This window comes from Protopterus annectens, chromosome 1.part0, assembly GCF_019279795.1.
Source record: "Protopterus annectens isolate FY-2018-M chromosome 1.part0, PAN1.0, whole genome shotgun sequence".
Taxonomy (NCBI): Eukaryota; Metazoa; Chordata; order Ceratodontiformes; family Protopteridae; genus Protopterus; species Protopterus annectens.
Genome location: NC_056725.1, coordinates 1,713,397,211 through 1,713,421,002, shown reverse-complemented (window position 1 = coordinate 1,713,421,002; position 23,792 = coordinate 1,713,397,211). Strand labels below are relative to the sequence as shown.

Here is a 23,792-nt window from a genome sequence, read left to right as displayed (position 1 = left end):
GTCTTATAGAGGTTGATTAATAAAATAGACAATAATTCAGACCATGTGGATGCTAGAAGCCATGGGAAATGATTAGTTTTTCTTCTGTATTTTTCCTTTTGTTAGTACACTAAAATCCTTGGAGGAGAAAAAAAGGCAAACAGATCATTGACACAGTGTCTTTTCTTGATAAAGTGGCATACATTTGGCATGTCTTCTTCTGCCTTCCCAATTGCCCAATAGTACCTCCTGAACTGGTCAGCCCTATGTTTTGCAATTTCTCCACTATCCAGACTAGAACATTTTCTGCAAGTAGCACAATATAACACATTTGCTGAAGTAGAAGAAAATTCCTTTAAGATATAAAGGACAATTGATGACCGTCTAACTAGTGTGACATTACTGGTAAACTTGCAGGTATAACATTAGATTCTGCTGCAGAGTTTGATACCAAGTTCACAGCACTTTTTTGTGGTGTGCAGGCTACTTCTCACAGCAGATTCTAGAGTTCATGTGGTCAGTAATATGATGCAATGGAAGTATGTGAAAATAAAGTACTATTATTAGATTCAGATTATTAAGGCACTAAGCAGTGTGAAAGTTGTTGCAGTGTGAAATGTGTTGCATGTGAGAGACAGACACTAAAATTATCTGGTTCCAGGAAAACTGGTACTGTCATTAAATGACAAAAGAAATGGAATACAATCACACTGACTTGTAATGAGCTCCCTATCAGGTTTTAGATTTTCTGCCATGATGACTTTCTGGAGTATTCTACTGTTAATAAAAATATGTACATATAAGTTGGGCCTGTGTGGGAAAGCTAAGAAGATGTGAGTATAGTAGACCATTTTTGACATGCTTTAGATTGTAAGAGCCATGGAGAAGAAATTCTGTTAATCACTTGAATTGCAATAAACAGACATTTATAAAACGAAACACAGACTGACTTTATACTATCCAGAAAGGGTGGTGAATGGGACAGCTGCACTTTATTGCAGTATGGTGTAACCATATACTGTAAGCAATTTCAAGTTTTTGTTTTAAGGGTTAATCTTTCGTAATATGTTTTGTGAACAATTGCTCTCTCACTCTTCTCTGCTGTTGGCTATCTGTGTTAATTTACACAATTTATAACCCCTTAAAGGCAATCATTTTTAGTTTTGACATTACCACTCTTCTGTTTTCCTTAAGTCTCTTATCTCCAACTTAATAATAAGTAATTCTATATCTATAATGGCTGACACATTTGAATGTAAAAATACCAGAATGAATATGGTTATATTGTATGGTTCCTCTGCATTGTCATAGAGGTAAAACTTACTGATCTATCAGCATCTCAACTCATGGGCATATCTTTATTTTACAAAACAAAACAAAACATATAAGACAAAGCAAAATACATTTTTGCAGGACACTTCTGAAACCTGATAATAACAAAACACCAATAAGTTTTTTTATTTTGTAATCTAACAAGTAAGATGCACCATGGGATTCAATAAACTCCTTGTAACTTTCACATGAAGTCTACACGGAGTTTACATGTGTGCAGTTGTGTGTGGTGAGCAGCAGTGCTCAGTGCATGTTAATGCCACTCACCACATCTAAATGTAAATAAGAGTGGTTTCATAGCTGGCAGCGATGTTGTCAGCCAAGAAATCATGTAAGTGAACACAAATAGCAATCCTGTTTAAATCAGAGCACTGAAGGTCTATGGCTTTGCATGGAATGCCACAATGATCATCAGGGCTTAAAAGATAGCTCTCAATCTCTTAGTGCAAGACATCTGGACAAAGGCCAACATAATGGGGGAACAATGACCCAGAAATAGGGACATAGGTGGCATATTTGCTCTTTAGAGATGTGCTAGAATAACCAGGAATTTGTGTTAAGATACATGCTCTGAAGGATTTTAAGTCTGAAACTCAAATGCATGTAAGTATTGAGTCACATCAGTCATAAGATTATCCCAGTGATATGGCAGAAAGCCACAAATTTGATAAGGAACACACCTGAAGATATAAAACAAAAATATGGACATTATGTAAAAATCTGGACAGTTCAGATGTATGATTGTTAAGTATGCAGTCCAAGCACAGTACAGAACAATATATCTAAGTGCAGAGTATTATGAAATCCCATTCCTGGCATTCTGTACTGAAGCTGTGTAAATGATCCGTGATGGTACATGGAATGTCATGTAAAATAAACGCTCAGGGTAAATGTGTGTATTGAATTAGGACACACAGATTAATTGTAGGCATGAACATAGGGAAAGAGGACAGGTGAAGCAATGTAATGTGCAGCAGATGAGGGCATGTCAATGGAAGATAGCTGCAGCAGCAACACCAGACACATTTCAATTTGGTACAGTAGAGACTGCACAGTGAAAATGTGTATTACGTGATTGTCACATAATGTGACATAGCAATGGAGAGGATGTCTGTGTGAGATAAGCATCCTTACATGAACAATGCAGAGGACATCTAACATGGATGTTACATACAATTGGGGTAGGGTGCATATTGTGAGGCTGTGCAAACTGATTTGCCTGAATATTAATGTAATCTCAGCTGAGGTCTCCAGCAAGTGGGGTACAGGTAAAGGCTCATGGAAAACATTAAAAGAAGCAAGCACAAGCATGGACAATACCAGAATAATACCACCAGTGATCCCATGTCTCTGACATAACATATGTGGTTTAAGTGATCAGAGATGCTTCTGCACAAACAGACTTGTACAACAATTATGACATGTCAACACTCTATGAGGATAATCATGCATACTGTCCTGGCACTATAATGTATGCTGGCGGTTTTAGGAGGAACACTGATACACCAGTATGTGATATTATGATCAATACACACTAGCTTACTGGTGTGCATGGCATATATATGGCACAATCCACACTGTTACAAATATTACCCATGCCATTAATGTTGTCAAACAGCTATGTATTTACTGTGTGCATCACCAGAACAGGTAGCACACATGCATCTGATATAACAACTTGATGGGGGTTCCACACCATCAGACAGTAATGTTTATGCCACAAAAAAAAAAAAATATATGTAGGTATGGCCAATAAGATGCTGGACAGCTCACAGTGACAAAGGTAGTACACTACAGTTATACATCACTGGAAGATGTGTAGAGAGATACACAAAGAAGGGTGCATTGTACTCAGTTACCGGTGTGAGGAAGGCTGTGAACTATGGATGTATTATGGCCTCTGATGTGGATATCCTTCACATACGCAGTAGTTGTGCTACATACAAGGAAGTAGTCAGCACTGTGATCACATGCTGGTTGATGTTCCACTTACCATCTACCCCATGACAGTCACATACCTATTGGTCTGATTATAGGGTGTGATGTCTACATTACACTTGGGTTGTGTATTTGTTTTCCTGATGCAATAAACCCCCTCATGCTCTCTTGTCATTGCAGGTGTTGTCCTGGCTGTGCCAACAATCTTTAGCATGAGTTGACACTGTCTGTAGTATACTAATATCACAGTTGGAGTCAATGATTGCCCACAATCTGTAGTCCTCCAGATAGCTGTTTGGACACAGGATGTGTATCTCATCAGTGATATCCATCACTTAAATAATGGACAGGAAAGGGCCTAGCAGACAGCCCTGATGTATGGACCTGATCACTAAACCTGAGATATAGGCCACTTCACACGTCAACATATTTAGATGCCATGCATGTGATACACTGGTCTACCCACTTGGTATTATAGGTGTATAACAGTGTGGATTTGTGTCAGATACCTTCTTGGGCTTGTTAAGTACAAAAGGCTGATGGTGCTGTCATTATGCATGCCCTTGATGACCTCTTTGAGGACATCTAACCAATGTAACAGACATGATGTAGTATTAACAAGTCACACAGGTCTGTTGCATACATTTAGAAAAGATCCATGGTGACATGATGGTTTGCCTCACAGATGAGGAGAGCCAGGATGTGTCTATACATGCATGAAGTGTGTGCTGTCCACCCCCCAACTCACAAAGATGCATGTTGAAAGCACTCTTCTACAGCAACATAGTCTGTGTGGAGGGTGTGTTGAAGTGTGCATGCAACCGTGTCAGGAAGGTGTATGTAAAGAGTCATATGATAGGTGATCTGTGATATTGGCACAGACCATTGATTCTGTGTCATAGGCCTGGATGAAGGTAAGACAGTGCATATTAGCTAGCCTCAACTGGCCTAGGGATTTAACACAATCCCCCAAGCAGGTATCATTGAGAAACCCTCCCAGCTGGGGATTAAAGTTTATGCCACTAAATGGGTAACTAATTGGCTCACTGAGAGAACACTGTGAAAGTTGATGAATCAACCTGTACCAGTAGTGCTGTCACCACTGGTGTATCCCAGGGATCTGTGCTTGTCCCTTTACTGTTTGGAATCTATTTCTTGACCATTCAGGCTAAAGTATATGGCCTTTGGCTTACTGTGTTTGCTGATTTTTGCATACTGGGTGCAATTATTGAGTCCATCTATGATGATAAGAAGGGTTAACACAGATAAATGATTGGTGACAAAGGCACACAGTCTACAAATAAATGCAAAAATGTTACTTTATTTTGGCTGTCTGTAAAGTGGAATTCCATGCTAATCGCAGCATTGGCAACAATCTCACTATGCTGAAACCAAGTGATGCAAACACTGGGTACACACGTACATAGCACTCTGAATTTTGACCACCAAGTGTCTGTACTGGTATTGAAAGCCTATGTTGTGCACATAATAAGTCACACCATCCTATTCAGATCTGAGGATTATATTACAGCACTGTACTTGAACCTCATCAGAACTCTAATACAGAGTATAATGCTCTCTTTTGCATGTACCTCATCAGACACAAGCAGCAGCTGGAGGGACCACATGGGTTACTCACCAAGAAAGCACAGTGCATACAAACCATGCCATGATGTATGTGGATAAACTGAAATCCATGTCACTGTAATCTGTATCATATAGGATGAGGTGATTTCTACCTGGCCTCCAGGCCAGTATCTTTCTCTGCCATAGTGGGAATAGTGTACATCCACAAATCAGATATGGCTGATGACATCAGAAGTGTCTTGTGAGAAGAATATGGCAAGAACAGCTTACTTACCATAGAATCTCTGATTTTCTCTTTTTCTAGTCAAACTCTACATTTACCTACACTAGTGTACTGCAGGTCCTGCACAACGGTGCCTACTGGATTGCAATTGGCCACCACAGTCCCTAACAACACAGGTTCATAGGTGTGTACTAGGCTAATGGCCCTGGAGCCTATGTAAGCCTAGCCCAAGAAGTTTCCCTGGTATCATGCTGCCCAAAGTTAGTTCCCAGTGCCCCTGTCAAGCAAGGCCACTGAAGTGATCCCCGGGCTGAACTTCCTATTACCCATCCACTCATCCAGATTTCACTTAAAGAGGGCCAGTGAAGTGCTCTGCCTGACGTGAATGGGAAGTTTGTTCCAGAGTATGAGAAGTCTCTGGGTTAGGAACTTCAGCATGTTCTCTTTATTGTGGTAATGAGGTTTAAGTCCCTGCAGCATGTGGCACAGAGGGATTGGGATTTCTTTAGGTGTAGCATATCTAGCAGCTCTGGGTCAGACATGGCTTTGCAGGTCAAGCAGAGATCGCCTCTAAGTAGGTGATAAGAGACAGAGTATAGCTGGAGTCTTTTGAGTCTGTCCATATAGGGCATGTGTCCTAAGATCCTCTTAGTGAGGTATTTTTGTGGCCTTTCCAGTTGTTGTAGGTGTCTAGTGAGGTACATACCAAATGGAGCATTGTATTCTATAATAGGTCTAATGAGGGATGAGTAGAGAGGGATTATGACCTCTTTCTTCCTGGATGAGAAACCTTTTGTAATGAGATGTGCCACATAGAAGGACTTTCTGACTACAGTGGCAATGTGGTTATCAAAGGAGAGGTTGCTGTCAACCTGTGTCTCCAGGTCTCTTATCACACCTTTGGTGTTTAGTGGACTACCACCTATGTGGTAGTTCATGGGCACCAAATTTTTCCCAAATGAAATGACAATGCACTTTTTGGCATTAAGCTTAAGGCCATGGCTCTGGCACCAGTTATTGGTGGCAGTGAGGCCTTTTTGTAGAATTTCTACATCAGTTGGAAAATCAATAATGGCTCCCAGTTTGCAATCATCTGCGAACATGGTCAACCAGAGTCCCTTTGTGTTGGCTTGAACTTCAGAGAAGTAGATGCCAAACAGGAAAAGACCTAGGACCAATCCCTGTGGGACACCACTTGTAACCGATCGGTAGTCAGATTTGGAGTTTGCTACTTTCACAGTATGGATTCTATCAGTGAGCCAGTTGGCTACCTATCTTATGACATAGGGGTTTATGCCTAGTTTAGTGAGTCTATCTATGATTCCTGAGTGAGGATGTTTTTCGGGGGACAGCAGATGAAGGTGGAAGGGGAGTGGAGAGAGGGGAGGGACCAGAAATTAAACAGTGTAGATTACAAACATAAAAGACATTTGTTAAACTCTGATTTACCATGCTGTGTAACAAAGTGAGCCACCATTTCGGTCAGCCATAGGGCTCTTTCTCCTTTATTTTTTGCCTCCTTCCCCTGTAACTAAAGCAAACAGATTCATACGTTTGTCTCTCTGACCCTAAGATTTACAGCTATACCTTGTACCTTTGTGGCTTTCTAACACTCAGACATAGACTCCTGTTTGAAAGTTTTACTTATTTGCCTAACATTTGAACAAGTAACCCTGATAAAAACCTCAAAATTGTATACTGTTGGTGTGTCTTTCCTGCTAAAAGTAAGTAAAATTAAAGCGCTGAGAGCAGGTTTTAGGCCCTTACATTCATCTTACATGTGGTGTGGTGTCGTTCTGCCTGCTTCACTCCTCCTCACTCTGCTCAGGCTTGCTTCACTTACCTCCCACCCCTGAATCCCACCCACCACAAGTATCCTCAAAGTTATACTTTCACCTTGTATTCTGGTCACTCTCACAGCCCCCTCCCACCACCATAACTTGTGCTCCCACCCTTTCACTCTTCCTACCTTGTCACCAATCTTCCCCTTTTCCCCGTCCACCTTGGGCTGCCTCTTCTGTGGCTTGTCTCTCTCACACTTAACTCTTTCACTCCCCAGCACACACATACTTATTCACTATTTCCACCCTGTGATACTGTTCCTTCCCTCGCACTGCTTATTTTTAGCCATCACCCTCCCCTAATATATTTCTTTATATTCTTCCTATAACTTTTCCCCTCCTTTTTCCATCACACAATGCTATCCTTACTGCTATTTCTCCCACTTCTAATTTCACTAGCCCTAAGCACTTCCTACTACACTGAGTACCATATCTTCCCCTCTTCCCCCACCTTTCCCTTTCCCAGACCTCTTCCAACATATAACCAACCCCCACTGACTATTGCCCCCTGTCTCTTCTGTCTCTCTCTCCCCCATCAATGTCTTAAATTTAAACTCATGGCCTACCTTGTTCTTACTCCTAAGCCCAAACTCAAGTGCCCCATTCCCCTTACTGGTCACCCACACCTTTTTCATCTTGTCTTTGCTCTTCTGGTTTCTGGTGACATCCATCCTAATCCTGTTCCCTCCCCTCTCTCAACTCCCCCTCCACATTTATCTGCAGTCCCCCCAAAAACATCCTCAAATATCTCCAGCCTCAAACATCTCTCTATTTCTGCAATGAACATCCAAATCCTAAACAGCAAAATGTCTGACCGTCATGCATGGTTGGCCCAACACAAACCTCACATCCTGGCCCTATCGGAAACCTGGCGAAAACCTCATATCAATTCCTCTGAAATTCTCCTAACTCAATACAATATCTATTGGTCTGATAGGACACCCAAAAAAGGCGGTGGGGTGGCTATCTTGTACTCTGTCTCACTGACGCTAACACCTATAGACATTGCCCTGCCAAGTTCCTCCCCTGCTGAGCTACTGCTCCTGGACTGCCACATCAATAACTATAGGAAGCCTGCCTTTGCCTCTGTCTATATCCCCCCCAGTTAAAACCATCCCTATACTTGAACATATAATCTCCTGGATAGACACAACCATCCCCTATGAAACCATAATTCTTGGAGATGTTAATACAGATTGGAACTCCCTTATTGGCGACTCACCCTCAACATTTCATAAACCTGTATGTATTCTCACAACTGATCACTACCCCTACCCACTACAGTAAAATGCTACTGGTTCCACAATTGACTGAATCTTGACCAACTCTCCAAACAACTATTGTAACCTTTGTACCTTCCCTGACTCTGTTAGCGACCATTCTCCCATCTCTATCTTAAGGCACCCTCCTCATCTCTCTAAGCCCCATTTCTACAGAGATTGTAGGAAACTGACTAACTTTTCCCCTGAAACTTATAGACTCTCTGCCATCATTTGGTCTTTCCTAAAAACTCTCCTGCTCAATGATGCTGTTACTAAATTCAACCACATTTTCCTTGATGTCCTAAACTCTCTTGCGCCAACTTGCAAAATCAGAACCAAATCTAATTTTGCACCCTGGCTCTCCAAAGCTACTTATGCTTTAATGCATGAAAGTGATGCTCTATGGAAAAAGTGGCAAACCACTAAAACTCCCACCTTTCTCCAAGGTTATAAGCAACTCAGAAATAATGTAAAATAAACTTATTATTTTGGAGAAATGCCAATATTTCACTAAATTTCAAAGCTGTCACCCAAATGACATCAAAAAATTCTGGAGCACTATCAACTCCCTGCTCCACACTGGCTCTCCTACCATCCCTAACCCTTTTCTCTATCACTCTCCCTTTGAAACTGCAGACTTACTCAACAAACACTTTATACACAGCATGTCTAAACTCCTACCCTCTGGTAACTCTGCTCATCCCAACTCTTCTGTGTCACCCTCACCTCCCCCTAAACCTCTATGCTCCTCTGTCTCCCAGCATTTTACCTTGTGACCTGTTTCTACTAAATATATCAAATCCCTGCTTCTTAAACTAAAACCATGCTCTCCCTCCATTGATAAACTCATCCCTCAGTTTCTGAAAATTGCTGCTGACTCTATTGCATACCCTGTACCTATCTATCTTAATCAACCGCTCCATTCAGGAATCTACTGTACCACAAATATGGAAATCCTTCTATACCACTCCTCTGCACAAAGGTGGCAACTCTGTTGAACCCTATAAATATAGACCAATCATTATTTTCTCACCGATCTTGAAGATCCTTGAAAAATGTATACATACTCAACTACTGTCCTATCTCATTCATGAAAATCTCCTCACCCCCTCGCAACATGGTTTTTGCCCTAAACACAGTACCTCTACTGCCTTACTATCCTTTACTCAAAAGATTACAGAAGCTTGGGACAACAACCTCTTTGTCTCCTGTCTGTTCCTTGATGTCTCTAAAGTTTACAACACTGTGTCTCATCCTATCCTTTTTAACAAACTCTCAGACCTAAACCTCTCTCCTTCTACTCTTGGCTGGTTCCAATCCTACCTTACTGGCAGAAAACAAGCTGTTAGATGGAAGCAGGCTTTCTCACCCTTCCTTGCTGTTCAAACAGGAGTACCCCAAGGCTCCATACTTGGACTGCTCCTTTTCAACATTTTTACCAACAACCTAGATTCATCCTGCAGTCTCTCATCTGTAATACAATACACAGGTGACTCTACTCTCTTAGCTATCTCCAATACTATCTCTGAACTACGCACACTAACACAGAATTCCTTTATTTCTGTTGAAAAATGGCTGAGAAACAAGCAACTAATCCTTAACCCTAAGAAAACTCAACTCCTTCTCTTCCTACCTCAGATACACTCTCACCTTAAATCCAACTTTTCTCTTTCCTCCCTAGATGACACCACTATCTCCCCCGTCTCACACACCAAACTCCTTGGTGTAATAATTGATGACCAACTAAAATTTGACTTGCACATACAACAGGCCATCAAAAAAAACCACCAAAAACTTGGACTACTTTATAGCAACAAAAAATTCCTCACTATTGCCACTAAACGCACTCTTGCACAGGCATTTCTCTTACCTAGTCTTCTATACGCTTCCCCATCCTTACCAATATCCAAACTACCTCAATGCAGAAATTTGAACAAACATACAACAAAATTGCCAGATTTATTCTAAACCAACCACTCTCTTCACATCACTGCCTGTCACTAAAACTTCAGTGGCTGGTGTTTCCACACCTTCTCCTACAATCACAACTCCACTCTACCCTTTCCATACTCAACAACCCCTCTGCCTGCCCTGCTGTCACCTCCCATGTTACTCTCTACTCTGCCAACAGCCTCTCCAGAGTGCTGATCAGCATTTTCTCTGTTTATAAACCCAAAAGGAATATTGGTTAACTACTTTTATTTTATGTATTTTATATTACATTTGTTTACCAGGAAGGTCCGACTGGACAGAGCTGTCCATTTTCAGCACAGGCCCGGGGAGAAAAGCTCCTCAACAATTGCTAACATACTATACATAAGATATTTACACATTCAGTTATAAAAATATAGCAGACAATAACATATGATTGCATAAGAAATTTACATAAGCATAGTGGTTTAGACATACAATTAAAAGTATAGCAGGTAGTAACATTTGATTGTTGTTCATACAGTATGTTTAGTAGAGATAATCCTGAAGATGTACTGAAGATAAGACAAGAAAGGAAAAACTAAAAAAGGAGGAGAATATAGACAAGTTCATATGAGGTGCATTGACATTTTAAAGGAAAGCTTTTCAACTTAGTCTAGGGGAGAGTTGGCTCTCTCTCACTAAATTGGAATAAACTCCCTCTCCATATTAGATCCAACCTTTCCTTTCCCTGTTTTAAAAAGGAGCTTAAATCCCACCTACTAAACTTGAAATTATGCCGTTGACTTGACCACAAGTAGTCTTTGTCTGACCTACTGTATAACCTGTTGCATCTCCTAACTTTTTTTCTCCGTTAGTAACTTCTGCTTAAACTAACCTCCTAAACCCTCAGCTCTACTACTATAACCCTACTATAGCCTCCTCCTTTCTCCCCCCTCCTATTCTCCATGCTGTTTATCTTCCCACCCACTTCCTGTCAATGTCTGTACATTGTCCTCCTTTTGAACAACAATTATCTTTTGTTTTTACTCTCATATGTAGTACGTTTTGCCCACTGCTATAACTAATATAACCCTTAATGTTCATAATTTTTTCTTTTGTTTTTTCTCTTTATGATTAATTTTGTATTTGCGTTGTTTTTTTTTAATAGTTTTTGTCCTGTATGTTTACCTTTGCTTATGTTTGCTGGGACTCTTTCCCCTTGGGTCTCCACTAAAAATGGGTTGCTTACTATCAATCCAATACAAATAGGTAATAACCTTTTCTTTTTACAATTATTTTGTATTGTGATTGTTATTTAAAATTTGTATATTGTCATGTTATCTTTACTTATATTTGCTGAGGCTTTTCCCCTCGGGTCTCCACTGAAAATGGGTTTGTTTTCAAACTCATTTGGACTAACTTGGTTAACAAATGTGAAATAAATAAATAACCAGTGTCCCACATGCTAGCGTAAAAGGGTCTCTGTAATGTCAAGCAAGTGTATCCACACACACACACACACACACACACACACACACACACACACACACACACACACACACACACACACACACACACACACATCAGTTAACTGCAATAAGAACAGAACCCCTACCTAAGTACACAGACTAAAGAACTCAGTACTTTATGCAAGTGCCATGGCACAAGTCTGACTTTTACAAGACTGCAGGTCAACTTATATTGTATGACATCACTACGGCATGTTGGAGAGAAGATGTTGGGAGGCCGGCATGAAATGGACATGTAGGCATGTGCAAGTATCAAAATACTGTCAATCCATGGGATTAAGCGGTAACTATAGGATACACACTTCATCCTACATACACAGACACACACACACACACACACACACACACACACACACACACACACACACACACACACACACACACACACACACACACACACACACACACACACACACACACACACACACACTTAACTGCAGTGAGGACAGAACCCCTACCAATCTAAGTACACAGACTACAGAACTCAGTACTTTATGCAAGCACCATGGCACAAGTCTGACTTTTACGTGACTGCAGGTCAGCTTATATTGGATGACATCAGCAAGGCATGTTGGAGTGAAGATGTTGGGAGGCCTGCATTGGTTCATAGCTTCATAGGCTCATAGGAGGTTACTAGCCTAATGGCCCTAAGGTGTTTATAAGCCTAGCCATGTAAAAACATAAGTACTCTTATCGAGCATAGTTAGATGGTCATTGTTATCAGAGCAATTTTTTGATCAGCGCCAACTGGCCCTGTCCATGAGTGACACTGATGCCACCCCAGGATGAACTTACAATCACAAATCCAGTTGTCAAGGCTGTGCTTGACTAGGGTAGGGTCATTGAGGAGAACTGTTTCACATGCAGTGGGAGCCTATTACAGTGTAGTGGCAATTTGCTGGGAGATACATCTGTTTCCCCAGTATGTTCTGTTTATGTCACAGAATAGGTTGAGATCCATGGAGCAAGTTATTCTTACCCTATTTGATTTGCAGATGTCCAGCATTTCTAGAAAGGGATGGTCTGAGCCTGCTCTGTAGACCAGGCATAGGTCATCTCTCAGCAGCCTGCATGATACTGACTACAGCGACAGGTCTTTCAGTCTTTCCATTTATGTCATGTATTGGAGGCTTTGGATTCTCCCGGTCACAAACCTCTGTGTTTTCTCCAGTTGCTGCACATGTCTGGTAAGGTACAGACAAAAGGGAGCATTGTAATCAATTAGTGGTCTGATAAGGGTAGAATACAGCAGAACTATGATTTTCTTGCTCTTGGATGTGATGGCCTTATTTGTGAGGTGCACAATGTAGAATATGTGTATAATCATTATGGACATATACTGATTGAAGTGTAGGTTGGTATCAACATGTGTTCCCAAGTCTCACAACACTGTGTTTATGCTTAGAGGGGTGTTATGTATATGTAAATCATAATTAGCAGGGGTACTTCCTTGCCAAATGGGACAATAAGGCATGTTTTGCTTTAAGGTTCAGTCTGTGAGTTTGGCACCAATCATTTTTCTGTCTCAGCCCCTTCTGTAATATGTTAACATAGTTAGGGGACTCTATATAACTACATCCAGTTGACAATCATGTACAAACTTTGTGTGCCAAAGGCCATCTACCTTTGCCTGCAGTTCAGAGATATAGTTTCCAAACAGTTGAGGGTCCAGCACAGATCCTTGTGGTATTCCACTAGTAAGTGGTCTAGTGGTGTATGTGCAATCCTCAACTTTGACAGTGTGTGTTCTGTAGGTGAGCCAGTTGGCTAGCCATCTAGTAATATATGGGTTAATCTCTATGATACCTGAATGGGGGATAGTGTCAAAGGCTTTGGATAACTCATCATAGGCATTATGTCCTGTTATCCCTCAGCCAGGTCTTTCGGGTCAGTATCAAATAAGTCCTCTAGGATTAATAACCAAGATCTACCCTTGTCAAAAGCCAAATGGCTCAGGCCAAGTGTGTTGAAGGTCACCTATGTCCCTGCGGATAAGGTCTATGCTAATTTCTTCACTAGCCTTGCAGATAAGGCTTTTTATACTTATGGGTCAATAGTTCAAGTTCTCCATGTTAACAGATTGATGTGCATTGCATATCACACATTTGATATTAAATTCTGTAGTGTAGATGATGTATGTGTGAAAAAAGCAGAAACACCAGGGTAGCAATGCTTGTGGGGAGACAACCCATGGCTGTATTGTGAATATGTGACACAGGGCCTTCAATTTATTATGTTTCCACTTGTAATTTCATGTTATAGACAAGAAATGGACAGAAAACAGCAGCAATACATAATACTATTTACTTTTCCATAATGCGGTGAGTAGCAGGCTTGCACAATTGTTGGCAAAGTGTTTGCCCATGTGAAATACAAGTTCCAAATACCTTCCATGATTGTGCATAGTTCAGCAATGTGCAAATGCGAACTGCATTACTAAAGTCTGACAATTATTACTGAGTCTGTGAAACACACCAGTTGCTTAACTGACTCTGTGGCAGCAGGAATAAATGCAATGACACATTTCTTTTTGAGCCCATATGATACTGGGTTCAAATCCTGGTGTATCTAATTCTTTTAAATTCTTTTAAGTAAACAGTGATAATGCAATGACATTAATTATTTATAGCACATATGTTGCTGTGTGTCAGCATAGCACAGTGAGGTTAAAAGGCATTGAGTGGAAATAAGCACAGCTTGCATTACTGCTGACTTGTGCTTGGCATTGCACAATGTGCAATGCAAAATTCTGCACAAACATAGAGGCCAAAATGTGAAGGGATCCATTGCCTTTACTGCTACGTATATGTCTTGTGTGTGATTCTATTTTTGACCAGATTATAGGTGTTAAAATTGGGTAGATAGGAAAGTGATGAAATGGGGAGCAGGCAGGGGGAAGAACAAAGGGAAAGCAATACTGATTATGTCTTATTATTTATTTATTTGAAATTTGTTAACTGGGTTGGTCCTGCTTAGCTAAAGCCTATTTTCAGAGGAGACCCGAGGAGAAAAGCTCCAGATACTTACGCAACTTTATGAAAAATAAGCAAAGTAAATATACACAAAGATACAAAAATCAATCAATGACAATATGTAACAGTTTACAAATTTGAGAAATCCCCCAAAAAACAAACTATAAACATAACTATGGTAGATACAATAGACTTACACATGTGAATATTAGCTGAATTTGGACTGTCACCTCCAGAGAGAGAGGTGGAAACAACGTAATCACATTGTATAGCTATTTGGACCAAATTAAGTGTGTTAAGAAGACACGTGTGGGAAATGGAAAGCTATGTAAGGGGCATTTTTTTGTGGGACAAGTGCCCATTTTTTTTAATTCAGTAAGAAAGGATTGCTGGGTAAAGGATATAGGTATGTCTGGGACGGGTAAGTTGGGTAGATGAGGAAGCAAATGCAAATAAACACAACAAACAAGACAAGAGGCTGGGATGGTGAGGGACATAAAAGTTGGTGGACACCATGATTCAGGTAATCAAGGGGACAAATCAGGCTCATGCTCATCAAGCTTGGAGACAGTGAGAATCGAGTCCTCACCCACAAGGCTATCATCACTGTCTCCTTGCTCCACTGTTGGCTGGAGTGAAACTCATAAAATCCAGGACACTTGTCGAATTAGGGCAAAATAACACAATCGAGGAACTTATAAAAACATGTAAAACACTGTTTTATTCAGTATTCACCACAAATAAACGTTAAGAGCTTTCATCATGTCAAGCATGACTTCCTCAGAACAATTTAAAATACAAACTTCCTCTGTTTAAATACCCACTCCCACCAACCAAATCACATTCAATTTAGTGTAATTAATACATTCTAACAAAGGTGGAAAAATACATAAAATCAAATACATAAATAAACCATTAAAATCATTTAACTATAAAATTCATAATTTTTCTGCTTGTTTCTTTAAAAATGGCACTATACTGAACATTTCATTCAACCCGGGTCCCATTGTGGCATTAGTTTTGATTTGCCACATTATTTCTTTCATCTCTAATTTATTTTTCCAATTGCCCCCCCCCCCTCTGATCTTTATCCACAATCTCACAAATTCCAAAAAGAAAACCTGAACACTGGGGGCTAGCTTTTAAGTGTCGACTAAGGGCATTATTATCATCCCCTTTTCTTATTGCATACAAATGTTCGTAGATACGTCTACGAAAAACTCTCTCTGTCTTCCCTATGTAGAAAAATTTACATTCCTGACATGAGGTTAAGTAGATCACTCCCTCGGTATTACAAGTACCTGGTTTTAAATGTATTGTGTATCCTGTATTTCCTAACTCCACAATTGGAGCTGTTAAAATAAATTTACAGTATTCACAGCTACCACAATTTCCCGTTCCTTTGTTAACAGTTTTAAAAATAATTGGGTGCTCCAACAGAAATTTTATATTAAAATCTGTTTTAAAAACAAAATGTAGCTCATTTCCCAGAACCTCCAAAAAACCTTCTTTGCCTTTAAACACAACATTTTTTTTTCATAATTTCCTTTCTCCTGCCTGAAATTTCTACATATGTCAACACCATAGACCTTTTGAACTGGTCCAAACCTTTCCTCCTTGGGCCACCCCCCAGAGTCTTATCAGTCCCAAGTAGTGGCATGTATCTAGATCCCCAGGAATCCATAACCTGGTTACAAAACTCATATACCAAATTGGTAGGGTACCCTCTATTCAGAAAGAAGGTGACCAGTGTCCCCAGTTCCCTCTCTAGTAACTCTTTTTGGAACACATTCTTGCCATCCTCACCATCTGGCCTTAAACAATGTTCTTTTTTACATACAAAGGATGACAACTATTGAACTCTAAATAGTATTTCGAAAAAGTTGGTTTTCTATAGATTTTGGATGTGACTTTCCCATTAATAGTGTCCTTAGTTAATGTCACATCTAAATAGTTGATGGAAGTCACTTCAAATACACTGGTGAATTTAAAATAATCACATACATTGTTCAAATAAGAAGTGAATTCCTCATGTTTACCTTTGGTCTTCCACATAATAAAAACATCACCCAAAAATCTAAAGTATATAGTTTATGTATGTACTAGATAACACCTGTTCCTTTTCCCACATATACATGACTAAATTGGCAAATAAGGGGGCACAGCTACTCCCCATTGCCACCCCCTTAATTTGCCTATAATATTCTCCTTAAAATATGAAGTAGTTGTTCATGAAAATAATTTCCATTAATAACATAATGAAGTTAGTCATGGTGTTATTTAAGGTAGTCACTTCCCTCAGGGCTGAAAAAAAGTAATTTAACCCTTCACGGTGAGGTATAGAAGAAAATAAGTCTACCACATCTACAGTGGAAAGACACACTTCTTCACCATAAAAATGTTGTTTTATCTTAGAGAGAAAATCCCAAGAATCTAAAATTATGTGTTTTATAGGTCTAAATGTTGACCTAACCATTCTGTCCATGAACACCCCTAACGAGTATGTGGTACTATTTTGAGAAGTGATAATTAACCGGTATGGCGGATCCAGGATTTTTTTTTATGGGTTTTAGGTATCCCGACTATTTAGAGTTCAATAGTTGTCATCCTTTGTATGTAAAAAAGAACATTGTTAAAGGCCAGATGGTGAGGATGGCAAGAATGTGTTCCGAAAAAGAGTTACTAGAGAGGGAAATGGGGACACTGGTCACCTTCTTTCTGGATAGAGGGTACCCTACCAATATGGTATATGAGTTTTGTAACCATGTTATGGATTCCTGGGGATCTAGATACATGCCATTACTTGGGACTGATATGACTCTGGGGGGGTGGCCCAAGGAGGGGAAGGTTCGGACCAGTTCAAAAGGTCTATGGTATTGACATGGAGAAATTTCAGGAAAGATAAAGGAAATTATGAAAAAGAATTGGGTTGTATTTAAAGGCACAGAAGGTTTTTTGGAAATTAGCCACATTTTGATTTTAAAACAGATTTTAATATAAAATTTCTGTTGGAGCACCCAATTATTTTTAAAACTGTTAACAAAGGAACGGGAAAGTGTGGTAGCTGTGAATACTGTACATTTATTTTAACAGCTCCAATTGTGGAGTTAGGAAATACAGGATACAGAATACATTTAAAACCAGGTACTTGTAATACCAAGGGTGTGATCTACTTAGCATCATGCCAGGAATGTAAATTTTTCTACATAGGGAAGACAGAGAGAGTTTTTTGTAGACGTAGCTATGAACATTTGTACGCTCTAAGAAAAGGGGAAGATAATAATGCCCTTAGTTGACACTTAAAGGCTAGTCTCCAGTGTTCAGGTTTTCTTTTTGGAATTTGTGAGATTGTGGATAAAGATCAGAGGGGGGGCAATTGGAAAAATAAATTAGAGATGAAAGAAATAATGTGGCAAATCAAAACTAATGCCACAATGGGACCCGGGTTGAATGAAATGTTCAGTGTAGTGCCATTTTTAAAGAAACAAGCAGAACAATTATGAATTTTATAGTTAAATGATTTTAATGGTTTATTTTTGTATTTGATTTTATGTATTTTTCCACCTTTGTTAGAATGTATTAATTACACTAAAGTGAATTTTATTTGATTGGTGTGAGTGGGTATTTAAACAGAGGAAGTTGGTATTTTAAATTGTTCTGAGGAAGTCATGCTTGACATGATGAAAGCACTTAATGTTTATTTGTGGTGAATACTGAATAAAACAGTGTTTTACACATTTCTATACGTTCCTGGATTGTGTTATTTTGCCCTAATTCGACAAGTGTCATGGAAAGTGGGAGGTAACTGTTAGGTGAGTTAAGTTTGCAGACATGCACTGAGGGCATAAATGTCATGACCTGACATATTTAGAGCACAGTAAGGGTGGCTTATTTTTGCCACACAAACAGCTTTGCAGCAGGGAAATGAAAGGGAAAGGTAGTTCAAATGAAGAAAAGCAATCTATGAAATAAACACTAAAAAATGTTTGCTAGTACAGATGAAATATTTCTACATAGCTCGGGATTTGAACTCTCACTCCAATAAACCTTCAGAACACAGTAAGGGTGCCTTATCCCTCTTTGCCACATAAACAGCATTGCAGCAAGGAAATGAAATCATTCTGCATGCAAGCAACTGCAACATTATCTACAGTAATATGAAACCACACAAATGTTATTTGTACATTTATTATTTCTGGATGTAGTGCACTGAGTGATCACATGAGTAATGATTATTACTTGCAAATATGCAGCTCTGTTTTACCTCTCAGTGATTCTTGCTCATTCTTCTCTTATCTGACCAGTTATCTGAGACATGTAGTCTGTAAGCCATTCTATATCATTGTCCTTAAAATGTGTGAGGATAATGTTGTTTGCCTTTCGGCTTTTCCCAGTTAGGGCTTGCCACAGCAGAACTCCAGTCCACTAATGATTGGCAGTAGATTTTAATGAACGCCGAGGTACCAGCTTGATGTGAGGATAATAAGTAGCAAAAATATAATATGCAGTTACCAACAAATGAAGGGGAGGTTGGATGTTAATGAACAGAAGCTGTAAATTGTGTGCTGCTTACTTACATTTCCAGCCTTGACAAAATTACATCTAACACTTTGTAGGCTTACCCAGACACACCCATTGGATGTAGGGCAGTCTGCATTGCTGTTGTGTTTTCTGTCTCCCTACCAGTAATCATTCACATTTCCAATCCATTAAAAACAAACACTGATGGAGTGCCTGCACTATGTTTACAGCTGATACACGGAGCCAAGTATTTGAGATTCAGCAATTCTAATGAGATCACACCTCATTTGCATTTTCACCATGCTGACAGCCCTGAATCTACACCATAAAAAGGCAACCATGTAGCTAGGGAAACTGGAGGTAAGGAGACTTGTTTATGTGGAAAACACAGAAAAGAGGCTATTAATTTGGGATATATCTGCACACAAGATTACTGAACCTGAGAAGGTATGCTTGCATTTTGTCAGTTATATACTGCATATGCTGAAATGCAATTAAGAAACATCTGTTTATTAGCTTTATATATATATATATATATATATATATATATATATATATATATATATATTGATTAGCAAAGGCTTTTCCACTTTTATCAGTATGCATTAGTTAGATGTGTACTGATTGAATAGGCATAGGCATGGCATAGGCATGTTTGTCAGGGCATTTCACAAGTATACATGACTGGCAATACCTTAACTTGGAGTGTTCTGTGTTAAATCTGTAGACATGTTTCAGGGACAGTTCACTTGTTAGCACTTTTAGCATTTCAAAGATGCTTTGTTAGCAAAATGTGTCATTTTCCTGTTCTATTGTTGGTAGGGGAGCAAAGCTGCATTTCTGTTATGGCACAAACAGACACACACACACACACACACACACACACACACACACACACACACACACACACACACACACACACACACACACACACACACACACACACACAGACACAACAGTTACATAGTTAAGCCGTACAACTTAAAAGTTCTTTTGTCTCACTGGCCATTTGTTGCTTTAATGAAATGTCTTCCTGCTTCTCTTTCTTACTCAAACATACTCACTGACTTTTTGTGTCAGCCTAGGCTTCTTGACCCCACCCCCAAATACCCTGTGCAAGTGATGGTAACTGTGCCATATTCCTGTTTTCTATCTTTTGGATTCAGGGATACAAAAGCTGTGTCTGATGCTCAGGGTGTATAGCTGACTTAGTGCTTAGTATATCTGTATTTGTGATATTGAACTAGTAATTGTACCTTTGACTTATATTATTCTTCAAAAGTTAAACAATTGATAACATGAAAATGTTCCATCTTTATTGTTAATGATCTTGTGAGGGATATGAAGTCTGGAACTGCAATGTATACCATTACTTTCTAACTTATCTTTAATGATTTTTCAGTACAAACATATGGCGCTAAACTGAGGGTATGACCTACTACTTAATAATTGGCACATATACATCAAATAGATCCCTGCTGTCACATGTTAAGGTCATTTATGTACAAATCTCCCACATTTTACTTGCTTACACTACCAATTAATAACATGCAAGGATATGCCTGTCATTCATATTATTATACAATGCACTCCAGGTTCAACAGCAGTTGAACAAGTTTTAGTTCAGGGCTGACTCTTTCTGATGAAAGCAGTATGCAGCCAATACATCCAAAATTAAATGTTGAGACAGTTGCCTGGCATTAATGTTACTATATGTATGTGTGCAGGAGAAAGGTTTTAGGCCCTTAGGTGGTGAGTGAGTGTGCTATGCATTGTCTCTTAGCCAATGCAAAGGCATATGGAGCATGCCGACATCTGCCTACATCAACAGCAGCTGCTTATTCCCCCTCAGACTCCTCACCTATGTGTGACTGTGGTGACCTTGCCATTGGTGGTGGGATGTGTGCTCATTCCCCGTGTTGATCCTGCTGAAGCTGTCTTCTAAGGATGATGTTGTGCAGCATGGTCCATACTGTGAATATTTCAGAACCTGTCTGTGGACTGTATTTTAGGGCTCCCCCTGATGTGTCTAGCCACTGGAACTGCAACTTCAGCAGCCCAAACACATGCTCTGTGATATTTCTGGTTTGAGTGTATGCCTCATTATGGCATTCTTCAGCAGAGGTGTATGTATTTCTGATGGGTGTCATCAGCCACAATTTCAGTACATAACCTGCATCCTCCAGTAAATGACCCTGTGGGATATCCCCTACTAGTGAACATCTGATACAGTTGGGATGTGTGCCAGATATGTGAGTCATGGTAACTGCCAGGGTTGCCAGCACACACATAGGAGATGATTTCCTTGGCATTACACATGACTTTGCAGTTAATACAGTGGAAGCCCTTCCTATTTATATAGAGCCTTCTCTGCTCCCTAGGTGGTGCCTTAATTTATACATGTGTGCAATCTATGGTACTCAGAACTTCAGGATAGTGTGCTACAGGGTAGAACTCCTATCTGATGGCAGATCCTAGATGCTGATGTCTGTGACACCCCCAGCATGTCCCCTGTTGGTCTCTGTAAGGTACCTGTAGCTAAGATTCTAAGTGCTACACATACCTTTATCTCCACTTGGATATGCTCCCCTCAGTTTGCCTGGATCTGAGTTGAGGATGACAGAGGTTGCAGAGTTCCTGTAATGTGTTTCTATCCACCCTGTAGCACCCTACAATTTCCATGTCGTGTAAATTGTGATAAGTTAAATGGGGTCTGAAAACTCTTCTCCTTTTTGGCCTTGGTCTATTAGGACAGCAGCAGCATAGACTTCAGCTTGTTGCACTTGCACATGAATTAAAGCAACAGCAGCCCCTAATGTTGTTTCTCTGTCGACTCCTTTCCATGGCTGTATTCCAATAGGTTTTGGAATTCACAGAGAAAACCAGCACTGAGTCTACATGGTTGCTTTATAGCTTGTCGAATAGCTCTTCCATTTTGGATTGGTTGATTAGCATACAGTTCAGTTGTTTATGTTTTAATTTGCATGCTACAGTATCTAACTTGTTTGTGCAGCTGTGCATGGCTCTGCTCACCATGTAGAGCCTCTTACTGTGGTGTGCTACCATGTGGGCGTCAAAATGCACCATGTAGGCTTTATTGAATCTGGCCGTTTGTCTAAAGCATAGTAAAAATATTAAACACAAAACAAATAAGGGCAATTCCCTTCTAGGGAAAAATATGTATTTTATTAAGTAAAAGTAATAACACACAAGTTAGCTTCTTTAAAGCAAAATATGTATTTTATAAGTCGAAGCAAAATAAATAAATAAATAAAATAACTGCTTTAATCTACTCTGTTTTCTTCAAACTCTTATCTTTATTTTAGTTGTACTATGAATTGTCAATATGCCCAATGTTCTGCATCAGAAATACTAAAAATGAATGCCTGGAACACAGAAGCCCCCAGTACCTCACTGTGAGGAGCATGCCCTCCATGCCTTCTGCTATATATTTATATATATATATATATATATATATATATATATATATATATATGTATATGAAATCCACAGACAAACCACCTTGAATTGTGGGTAAATCTGCCAAAAGAAGGTTATCGTTGATGGTGTACACTTAGAAATTGCACTGACATTAATTTCATATGAAAAAACAATTATAATTATTGTATTCTTTGGTGTCTTTTTCTTTGGGCTACTGGTGTTCAGAGAATTGTGCCTCAACCACCTGTAGATGAGCAATTTATTTTATCTGTATTGAAACCCTAAAGCTTACATTGTTTCCAAAATAGCAGATTTAGATAAGTTACAGCTAAAACTTTCCACAAATCCCTCTCTACATGACAATTTATTCCAAATTAGAAATGCTGAATCTGGAATTGCATTTGTTCGTGTTTGGGAAATTGCTAAAATGCTGGAGAAGTTTCAGTGTGGCAGATTTTTTTTTCTTATGGAAATAAGTGGAAAAGATATGTAAAATATTTCATCTTCATAAGACAAATAAGAATACAACTGAGGGAATGAAACAGAAGTTCTAGTGCTGCTGTGAGATGTTAAAAAATATTTCATATATCTACAATTTCTTCCTTATAAGGACACAAAGTCTTACAGAAAGTAACAATGAACATATTATTATCTTAAAGAATAAAGTCAAAGACTGAGTTTGATGTATTACATGATTCACTCATATTTTCTGAGAAGACTCCAAGCCTGCATAAACTACAAGTATTGCTGGCAATTCCCTGCTGGGGGAGGAAAGTAAACCTACATTTTTTTGTCTGTGAGTTGCTTAAACTGATGGAACTGCCTTCTCTTTTAAGAAATCTACTTCATAGTTTCATAGTTTAGTACTAGGCTATCTGCCCTGGGGCATTTGTAAGCCTAGCTATAGTGATGTGGCTTTCGCCACCCCATGAAATGGTACAAAAATGTATAGAATAGATTTAGAATACTGTGCCTCTGTTTAGTAGTGACACAGTGATGGTCCCCTTATATAATAGAATTAGTTTACTGTGCCCCTGTCTAGTAGTGACACAGAGGTGACCCCTGAGGTAAACTTACAATCTCCCATCCACTCATCAAGATTTCTCTTGAAGAGAGTCAGTGAGGGGCTCTGCCTAACATGAACTGGGATTCTGTTCCAGAGCATGGGAAGCCTCTGGGTTATGAATCTATCCCTCCAGCATGTCCTATTCATACTTGTGCCGAGGTTTAAACATTGTAAAATCAGTTCCCCT

General features: G+C 39.4%; 1 protein-coding gene across 1 annotated transcript in view; it reads right to left on the bottom strand.

The window, feature by feature from the left end:
- The window catches only part of GRM1 (glutamate metabotropic receptor 1), a 3,392,621-nt gene that overhangs the window by 1,155,078 nt on the left and 2,213,751 nt on the right, over positions 1 to 23,792 (bottom strand). The gene's annotated exons all lie outside the window — the stretch shown is intronic.